This window comes from Megalobrama amblycephala, linkage group LG1 (genome assembly GCF_018812025.1).
Source record: "Megalobrama amblycephala isolate DHTTF-2021 linkage group LG1, ASM1881202v1, whole genome shotgun sequence".
Classification (NCBI taxonomy): Eukaryota; Metazoa; Chordata; class Actinopteri; order Cypriniformes; family Xenocyprididae; genus Megalobrama; species Megalobrama amblycephala.
In genome coordinates, this window is record NC_063044.1 from 69,066,100 (window position 1) to 69,077,474 (window position 11,375).

General features: G+C 35.5%; 1 long non-coding RNA gene across 1 annotated transcript; it reads right to left on the bottom strand.

The window, feature by feature from the left end:
• Positions 1 to 625: 625 nt before the first annotated feature.
• LOC125248779 lies at positions 626 to 4,557 on the bottom strand. The gene is made up of 3 exons (XR_007180377.1): positions 4,447 to 4,557; positions 1,036 to 1,117; positions 626 to 689 (listed from the first exon to the last, which is right to left on the bottom strand). It is a non-coding gene; the product is annotated as an uncharacterized LOC125248779 (long non-coding RNA).
• Between the last annotated feature and the right edge of the window lie 6,818 nt (positions 4,558 to 11,375).

Sequence of the window (11,375 nt, forward strand, 5' to 3'; positions counted from 1 at the left end):
GTTTGAGTAATAAAAAATCATTAATCACCGTGTCGCTTTTACAACATTTCAAATCCCTCAGTTCTCCTCATCTCCTAAAGCCGAGCTAATGTTGATTCTTGTTTTATTACGAGCTCTGTGGCGTTCTCTTTTCTCCAGCAGACTCTCCTCTGTTCGGTGTTTGTTTAAAATGGGTGATTTCCCCAGAGGTTGGAGATTCAGCTGCTCCATCTCTTCCTTTCTTGCTCTTGTGACAGCTAACCTGTGCCACTCCCACACCAGACACGCGTCAAAGCGGCCGGAGCAACTTTTCTCTATTTACGGATGTGACGAGATGCACAAGTTTCGAGAATCAGTGAATCACGTGCGTGAATCAGTGAATCACGTTTTGTAAGAAAGATTGATGATCTATTGACTCATTATTTAAATTGTATTTATTTTGAACAACAGCAAAAAAAAAAAAAAAAAACTACATAGTGTACCTTAAATAAACAAAGGATTAAAATAAAATAGTTTCCAATATACTCTTTAGATCATTTTAAAGCATGCTGGAGAACATGATCATCAGGTGTTACACACACTTGTTAAGGTGGAGAAATGCACAGGTTTTGGACTTTTGTACTGTACTAGACATGAAAACTGACAAGGCAAGTTGAAGACAAGAGAAGACCTACTGCCACAATAAATATGTCCAACAGAACTTGTTTCCACTTAAAAAGAAAGAAATACACATTTTTAAAACAGAACTGCTAGCAGTAGTGCTACTACAACTACTAATAAATATATACTGCAAATTAACAGGCATATTTGGTGTTGTATATTATTGTCAAAATAATATGATATCATTCATAAGAATCAACAACTTCAGCTGATATAATGATATAATTATTGTTGTTTTATTGTCTTAATATCATCATAATAATTCAGAGACAAACTCAGGTGCACATACTGTATTAGATCATTCCTGCTTCTGATCAGTCATTACAGAGTCCCAGATGTGCTTCAATTCATGGTAAAATAACAGTTATGATGTGAGACGTGGAATAATAGTTTTACCTGAAGCATTCAAAGCGACCAGAAGACCGAGAGACAGATAGACAGTCCACAACGCCATCGTTTCTCAGAGAACACTGGAACTCTGACTAGATTTAAAACACAATTATACACAAATAATTATTACAAAGATTTGTATTTTTGTGACAAGAAACAGTAGATCAATGTGTACAAACAAAATTAACAGGAAATTTTAATTCTGAAGTGAACTAATCCTTTAAGGACTCTTCACACACTTTGTAAAAGATTTTTTTTTTGTTTGTTTTTTTTTGTTTTTTGTTTTTTTGTTTTTGCATTTTATTGCCCTATGAATGTATGACAATCTCAGAAGCTTTTGAACAAGTGCACTACCTCAAGGTGGTTTTGAAACTTGATAGCGGCTCAAGGAACCAATTACTGACATTGGTGAGATAAAAGCAGCACTTGACTGACTGCAGGACAGGAGAGTCAATGAGGGTGGAACAGGACACAGGAACCAACACAAGACACACACACACACACACACACACACACACACACACACACACACACACACACACACACACAACAAGACTCAAAAAGACAAAGAAATAAAACAAGACTGCAACCTTGGAGGGAACTAAATCCAGCACTGACTGACAAGATCTCTGAGAAACACATGAGCAAATAATTGCAATCTGTGCATCAAATTAATCCTTAACTGCTTCTCAATCAAAATGTAAGAAGTACAAAAGTCTGTAAAAAATGTAACAAATATTTTCAATTGTCTCTAATCAAGCAGATTTGGACTTTATATCCAATGACAGTTATGGTGTTACTGCGTCACTCCAGCAGCTAATGCAATCCACGGGAATAAACGATATGAAAAAAAAAAAAAAAAAAAAAAACTCTTAAACCGCGAAACGTGGGTCAAAGTTCACAAAAACACTAAGTGCTTACGTCCTTTATCTGACTTGAGCCCTGATAATCTTTCCTTGATGAAACCTTCTCGAACACGGCACAACACTCATTTCTACGTGCAACAGTCTCAACACCACCACGCTCTTCGGCTATTCTCACGGTGTGACCGGTGTTGTGACTAATTCCAACCCCCGCCAAAATATTATCCCCCTAGTATTGGTAGGTTGAGGATTAGGTGTGGGGGAGGGGTTAGGATTAGGTAATCAGGTAGCGACTTCAAAGAGGGGGGTAATCATTTGGCAGGGAGTCGAAATTCGGCACAACACCGGAACGCAAACCAGACCACTCGTCAAAAATAAAAGTGTCCCAAAAATAACCACTTTTCAAAATGACTTAATCATGTTCTGCTTGCATCATCAATGAGGTGTATCCTCCAGCAACAGCTACTGTCTATTGCATTAAAAAGCATTTTAGAATCATTAATTTACCGAACAACATAAAACATAGGCTACATTCTGAATAACCAAAAAAAAAAAAAAAAAAAGATTATAGGGTACAACAGGGCAAAAGGCGCCTTTGATTTTATTTTCCTCTAAACCACTAGATGGCACAAAAACTTGCTGTAGCACTTTCCTAAATATCCGCTTTTCAAAATGCACGTTCAAATTTGTCTGATCCTTGACGTGATCTCGAGCAGCAACGCAAAGTTGATTCTGAGGTAGTTTGATCTGATTGATGTTTTTTAAAATGTTGTTGATTTAAGTAGAAAATAAGAATCCATTAAATTAATGTTTGTATTTTCAGACAAAAGACTTATTAATGATTTTCAGTTTTGTTCAAGGTAATTCAAGCAACAGTTTTTCAATAACGGAAGAATATGTAAAAGTATGGTATTTGGGGTAAAAAGTGCCACTGATGTTAGGGCAAAAGACACAATAATTAACATGATAGCTGACTGACTTTCCCATTTCTTGACATGACATGGTTAGATTCACATAGCAAATATCATATATCAAATTGGGTATCCATCTTAGCCCTCTACTGCACACATGTTGATGGCACATGAAAAAAAAAAAAAAAAAAAAAAAAAATTCCACATCATTTTTTGGTTCATTTGGGAACATTTTATAGATTTAAAAAAAAAAAAAAAAAAAAAAAAAAATCACCCCACCCTCCCCCAACTCCAAAACATTTTTTCGTTGCCTCAGGGCAACATTGTGCGATAGTCTAAATATAGTTTGATTTTCTAATGACTACATTCGCTGTGATAAAGTAATTTGATCATTAACATGTTTCAGTTTTTATATGTGCAGAAACTGACAATAATTATAAAACTTTAAAAACATTAAAAGCACCAAAGCTTTCATGTTTCCAGTGTCAAACTGTATTCATATCTATATTATTATGAATAGATTTAAAAATGGTACAGAGTCATAGAGAAAATTATCATCAAAATCAATTTTTAGAAAAAAAAAAAAAAAAAAAAAAATCAAGAAATCATTAAGTAAAAAGGGAAAAACACCTGAAAGACATTGATATATTGAATTTGATACATGCATAGGTCTGTATCATGTAGTGTGCTATGCCATATAATGTACTTCATGTAATAAGATTTCACTCTGTACGAAACCTCAAAAAGCACTTCTTCTCTGCTGTGACATAGTGGTGTATGTTATAATTTTTGCACATCACTTTGGGTGTTCCTGCACACCCAGGAACCCTGCATCTTCCCTTCTTATAATACATTGTGGCCAATGAGAGGTACTGTCTAAAACCTCCTCGAAAATTACCCCTTATCGCACAACGTTGCCCTGAGGCAACAAAAAGAAAACCTGAATTTCTGAACATGCAAAATAAAAAAAAACTTCATAAAACCTGACAAAAGGCTTCTCTACACCTTCATACACACACACACACACATATATATATATATTTTATGTACAGTTCATGTCGTTTTAAATAAGATTACTAAAGCAAATAATTTTGCCTTCTTCTCACACCATGTGCTCCTGTGAGGATGTGTCAGAACAGGACGTCCCACCTCTTAATGGTGCTTGATATTGACTCTAACACCTTACTGCACTGTTCTTTGGTACTTTCTCGACCTTTCTAATTGGTTGTAATCATTTTAAGAAAAATTTACTAAACATAGTAACAAAAATTACTGAACTTTCCGTTGCCTGAGGACAACGCTGCTGTAGAGGGTTAAAGATAATACCCATATTTATAATGAAACAATCATATTTTAAAATATATTAATCATATTATAATAAAATATCATTTATTGTTACTACTGTAAATCTATATTAAATAGGCTATGGGATCTCCTTCAATGCTTTCAGAATCTTTACTTTTTAAAATAATTTTGATTTTGTATTTCTGTATTTTTAAAATCTATTTTTATATTTTATATATAAATATATATATATCACACAGGCCTATTTTAATGACAGTATATTTACTGAACAACAATTAATTCTTTTATTCATCAAAATAAACAGAAAATAGTACAAGAGGAAAGAGGAAAAGAAGTACCTCAGGAAATATGCTCCGAACAGCAAACTGAGTGTTTCTGCTGGATAGTTAGAAGAGATGTGTCTTGTTTTCTTGAACTCTTTTGATGTATTCTTCTTCCACTACATTGTGGGTTTAAATAAGTGTACTCATGTTACATAAGATGCCTGTCAGCCAATCAGAAAGGATCTGCTCAGACTCTCAGAAAAAAGACCACAGAAGTAATTACCACAATTGTTCAAGGCCATGTATTTCATCTTTCAGCTTTCTGTTTTAATCATTATCTAATGATTTCCAAAAGTATCATTGTGTAATGATTTTACTTGTTGAGGCATATGACTATTAACTAATTGTTGAGTAATAAGTAATATTAGTAGGGTTGCCAACCATAATCATAACCACAAATGAAATGCATATCTTTGACCCATTGTGGTAATTAACACATGCAGTTTTTAATGCCTCCAGGAGATTTTGATAACATGATTATTAAACTTTTGTGGTATTCTTAGTTGACTGTGGCATTGACACTTACAACTTACAAAAGGTATTTCTATAAAACAGCCCCACTTCCTGTTTGGTACATGCCCTTGCTAGTAATTTCATTTGAGGGTTTTCATGAGGACAGTCTTGAAACTTTAGTAAAATGATAAATGGAAAGTGAATCAGATTAAAACTGCACAAAGGTTCAAGAGAAGAAGTGCAAATGATCAGATTTCAGATTCATCTGTGGTTCCATAAAGTAAATGTTCACATGAATGTCAGCCACTGAAATAATGCTGATGCATAAAGTTCATCTAAATTGTATTTCTCATCTGATGAAGCTGCACTAAGGCTTTTTCGTTTTATGTAGGATAAACTAAAGTCTCTGAAGAAGGTACAAAAGCTGTCAATGAAGCAGCCGCAGCACCATTTATGCACTAATATGTACCTTCAACTCTCTAAACTTAGCCATGTTCTTTCTTCTTCTTGCACTCTTGCTCTTCTTCACTGTAGTCTTCGTCTATCTTATCTCCGTTGGTGATTTCAACATGTTTTCTTCACCCCGTGTATCCTCTCGATAAGCTCTGTTGTTGGTGACAAAACATTACGTTCAGTAAACTAACCAAATTTTGCTCATCTCATGCTGTTCTACAAAAAAAGAGTACTGCAAGTACTTTCCAAGCAGCATTCAAGCATCTTTTTATGGCTTTGACTTAAAAGCAAGCAAATAACATTTCTTTGCAACAGTTAAATAGCAATATTAATATCAATATCAAAAATGCTCATCAGACGGAGAGAAATTGTTCTGAAAGTGTTTCCGACAATATTGTTTCTTTGTGTCTTCATCATTATAGTTGTGGTGTGAACTCTGCTGTACTTTAATAGAATGATTTTTAAAACTCTTATCTTTATTGTTATCTTTATAGTTATCATTCATAGTGTGAACGGGCCTTAATACTGTTATTTCTCAAAATATGACATGGATTAAACATCGTTAATAAAAACAATCACTAATGACACTCATCTTCATCAACCACTACAGCTAAATAACTACAGCAGCATAATATATCCATATGAATCTAAATATAGTTTGATTTTCTAATGACTACATTCGCTGTGATAAAGTAATTTGATCATTAACATGTTTCAGTTTTTATATGTGCAGAAACTGACAATAATTATAAAACTTTAAAAACATTAAAAGCACCAAAGCTTTCATGTTTCCAGTGTCAAACTGTATTCATATCTATATTATTATGAATAGATTTAAAAAGTCTCACGTGGTTCATTATAGGCTCAATGTATTTAGCAGTATCTGTTCAGTATATTTTATCTATGTAAAGTAACGAACAGATTTGATCTGTCAAAGATGTCAAAAGAGTAGAAATAAAATGGCGGCAGCAACACTTGAGATCGATTCCAATCAATTCCCCTCACAGATCTCAAACTTTGACTTTTGACTTCATAATCAATAACAGTTCTCACTCCAAACATTGAAACAATCACACAAACACACACAATCGCTCAGGTCTGAATTAATTCCTCTAGGATCTGGCTGCAAACATGCACAAGTGACATTAAGTCTCATCTTCACGTATGCACAGTATCCTACAGACATGCAGTCACACATTAATGCATGTGCACCTCCAGATGACATCATTTGTTAACAATGATATCTGCTAACAGTGTAACTATACATCATGCAATAGACTATTGCTGCAATAGTGAGCAACTTATATAAACTGTCTTAAGTTTTTCATATTCACTGTAAAACCTTGCTGTAAAAACTGCCAAATTCTGACCGAAACATACAATTTTCCATTAAAACCGTAATATACCATAGAAAATAATGCATTCTGGGTAATATTTGTCATTTTCGAGAAAGTCGCCTCCAGGAATATACTGTGAATTAACTGTGAATTAACTCACAGAGCTCAAAGTTGACCCTCAGAGGCTGTGTCCCAAATCACACTCTATATCCTCATTCACTATTCCCTACATTAGTTTACTAATATAGTCCACTTGATAGAATGAATGAAAAGAAGTGAGTTAATTCAGACACTGATGAACACCTGCTCTTAACAAGCAGAATCACTGAAAGACAGAGAAACAAGAACAGAAAGAGAGAAACATAAGAACTACAACTGATTTAAAGCCACAGCCTTTTGACCCTTTCACACTGTGGGCCCTATTTTAACGATCTAAACGCAAAGTGTAAAGCGCACGGCGCAGGTGCACTCAGGGCGTGTCCAAATCCACTTTTGCTATTTTAACAACGGAAAAACGGTCCGTGCGCCGGGGCGCATTTTTGAAATGGGTTGTCCCTATTCTCTTAATGAGTAATGGGCGTAACGTTCAATACACCAATCAGAGTGTCATCTCCCATTCCCTTTAAGAGCGAGATGTGCTCACGCCATGGCGGATTGATATTTACATGGCAGAATTTGTTGGCGGAAAAGCTGAACGCTTTCAAGCGAAGAAACTGATCTGCTCGTGCGCGAAGTTAAAGCGGGCTTGCAAATGCAGGCTTTCAAATAGCTCTGCGCGATGAGTCAGTTAATATACAGGTGCTGGTCATATAATTAGAATATCGTGAAAAAGTTCATTTTTTTATTGTAAATTATTTTTAAAAATGAAACTTTCATATATTCTAGATTCCCTACATGTAAAGTAAAACATTTCAAAAAAAAAAATTTAAATTTTGATGATTAGAGCGTACAGCTCATGAAAGTCCAAAATCCGGTATCTCAAAATATTAGAATATTTACATTTGAGTTTCATTAAATGACCATCCCTGCAGTATAAATTTCAGGTATCTCTTGTTCTTTGAAACCACACTAATGGGGAAGACTGCTGACTTGGCAATGGTCCAGGAGACAATCATTGACACCCTCCACAAAGAGAGTAAGTCACAGATGGTCATTACTGAATGTGGTGGCTGTTTACAGAGTGATGTATCAAAGCATATTAAATGCAAAGTTGACTAGAAGGAAGAAATTGGGTAGGCAAAGGTGCACAAGCAACAGGGATGACCACAAGCTTGAGAATACTGTCAAGTAAAGCCGATTCAGACACTTGGGAGAGCTTCACAATGAGTATAATGAAGCCGGAGTCAGCGCATCAAGAGTCACCACACTCAGACATCTTCAGGAAAAGGACTACCAAGCCACTTCTGAAACAGAAACAACGTCAGAAGCATCTTACCTGGGCTAAGGAGAAAAAGAACTGGACAGTGAACAGTGGTCGAAAGTCCTCTTTTCAGATAAAAGTAAATTTTGCATTTCATGTTGAAATCATGGTCCCAGAGTCTGAAGGAAGACTGGAGATGCACAGAATCCAAGCTGCTTGAAGTCTAGTGTGAAGTTTCTGAAGTCAGTAATGATTTGGGGGGCCGTGACGTCTGCTGGTGTTGGTCCATTGTGTTTTATCAAGTGCAAAGTCAATGCAGCCATCTTCCAGGAGATTTTGGAGCACTTTATGCTTCCATCTGCTGACAAGCTTTATGGAGATGCTGATTTCCTTTTCCAGCAGGACTTTAGCACCTGCCCACAGTGCAAAAACCACTTCCAAGTGGTTTGCTGACCATGATATTACTGTGTTTTATTGGCCAGCCAACATGCCTGACCCCTGAATCTATGGGATATTTTCAAGAGAAAGATGAGAAACAGTCGATCCAACAATATACAGATGATCTGAAGGCTCAATAGTGCCTCAGCAGTGCCACAGGCTGATCACTTCCATGCCACACTTCACTGATGCTGTAATTTGTGCTAGAGCAAGTCATTTGCTGTAATATGTGCTGCCGACCAAGTATTGAGTGCACAAATGAACATACTTTAAAGAACTTGAACTTTTCTGTTTTGAAAATCCATTTTTTGATTGATCTTAGGAAATATTCTAATATTTTGAGATACTGGATGTTGGACTTTCATGAGCTGTACGCTCTAATCATCAAAATTAAAAAAAAAAAAAAAAAAAAAAAAACTTTTGAAATGTTTTACTTTACATGTAGGGAATCTAGAATATATGAAAGTTTCATTTTTAAAAATAATTTACAATAAAAAAACGAACTTTTTCACGATATTCTAATTATATGACCAGCACCTGTATATGTGTGTGTATTGGCACGATTGTTCAATTAATTAGCCAATTTCGTTCATCATTATAAGTAGTAATAGGCTGAATTGAAAATAGGTAGCCTTATTCTAATACATGCAATGACTATTCATCATTACATTTTTATATTTATGTAGCCTACACAATAATATTCTTTTACACTGTAATCCTTTTGTTTTTAATATTTGGCATGTTTGTGTGATGCGCATCCCTGTGTGTAATAAGCAAAGTCAACACGCACTGTGGACGCGCCCAGAGGCGCAGTTTCTACCAACGTGCTCTAACAAAAAAATATTGCGCCATTGACTTTAGACTTTAGACCAGGTTTGAGTTGGTCTATGGCGCAGTCTATTTTCAGCTCTTTAAAATAGCAATGCGCCGGCAATGCGCCTGAACACACCTCTTTTTTAGACCAGCACGCCATGGGCGCACTAACTGGCGCAAATGCATTTACTAATTTAAGGACGTGGCGCTGAACGGGAAAACGCGAACGGCGCCAGATGCAAACTAGCAAACACACTTGCGCTGCGCCTTGCGTCGCATTGCGCCGGGTGTATTATAGGGCCCTGAGTGTGAAACCAGTTTACAAACATGTTTCTTTCATACCTGAAGTTCTGCTGGGAATTAACAGGTTTAGATGTTTTATTGAAAATAATAACATTTGTAGTTACCATTATGGTGATCTGCTATACCTTTGATTTTATAACATTATTTTTTCTTATTGCTGTAACTGTATTTATACAGCACATTTGTTATGACAAAAAAAAAAAAAAAAATGTCAAGAGGAAATTTATCAGGTGTTTTTGTGATGATGAAATAATCATCATGGACTGATCTGATCCACTGATCTCATCCACTGTGTTTTAATTTTATATTTGTTAACTATAGTAGTAATTCTACAGCATTCTTCCAGCTATGTTTCATTCATCAGTTATTTGAAGGATATTAAAATCATAAAAAAAAAAAAAAAAATGAAATGTGAAAAATTCACTGTTATAATAAATAATGCTGGAATTCTTGCTGTTTTTCACAGTGGTGGTAAGGTAAAATGCAAATGTTTTAACCATGTAATGCTTTTGATAAAGGATTGAACACAGGATGAGATCCGTGAGTCAAGAGACTAAATGATGGTTATGTCATCATTAATACATCACAATCAGCAGTTACTGATCAGCATCATATATTTTTGTTTGTTTGTTTGTTTGTTTGTTTTTTTGCTATAAATGTGGCTTGCAAAAACACAGTTAAAGCTGCAGTAGGTAACTTTTGTAAAAATGTATTTTTTACATATTTGTTAAACCTGTCATTATGTCCTGACAGTAGAATATGAGACAGATAATCTGTGAAAAAAATCAAGATCCTCTGGCTCCTCCCAGTGGTCCTATTGCCATTTGCAGAAATACACCGCTCCCGGTAAGAACCAACCAATCAGAGTCAGGAGGAGTGTCTTAGCAGTGTCAATCAAGCTCGTGTGCGCGCTGATCACACTCCTATCATGCACAGCCATAGTGCACAGCGTGTACAGGCATTCAAATTCAAAATTACCAGTGTGCAGCAGCTTTGCTTATGACGGACAAACAATCCAGTTTCGTACGTATAATACCCCATAAAGTGCGTATCATATGCACGCGAAAAACTCATTTTGGCGTATATATTCTACGAGATTACAAACTCGTAGCCTATATATTGATACGCATTTTCGTGTGATCGGGCTCTATTATGTCATGATATGCAGTTTTAAGATTTCTTCAGGCGCGAATGTGCTGGTTTAAAGCTCAAATTTGTGGTTAATTGAGAAAGATAGCGCCTTTCTGAAAATTTGATCTGACGTTGTCGGAGTTTTGAGATCCAGGCGATCACCGGACTCTCAGCGCTCATGTACCCAGCCGAGAGCAGCCTTACCTCGGCTAATCCTTCTGACGTTTGCCGCTGGCTCCGTTTTGGCTGAGGGCAACGTGACGTTTCATAAATTTATATATGGCTATTTAACTTTTGTATCATACTAAAGCGCTGATTTTGTACGCTTGACTGAATTGTTTGCTTTATTTCTTATTGTATATTTTTATACCTTTTATAATGGCTATTACTGAACATTAAAACTGACATTTAACAAAAAGAGAAGGTTGTGTTTTATGTTAAAGCCTATTTCATTTCATTACAGTGAAGATAATCAGAGTATGCACAAATAGTATGACATTTAATATGTTTGAAATGTAAACGAAAAGAGGCAGGGTTGTTTAATATTTCGTTTTGTTATAAATATAAGCAGACATTGCAGATAATTAATTACGTTGCCTGAGGCTATTAATATGTTTTTGTTTGTTTCTTTAAATAAAACGAAAAGAGGCAGAGTG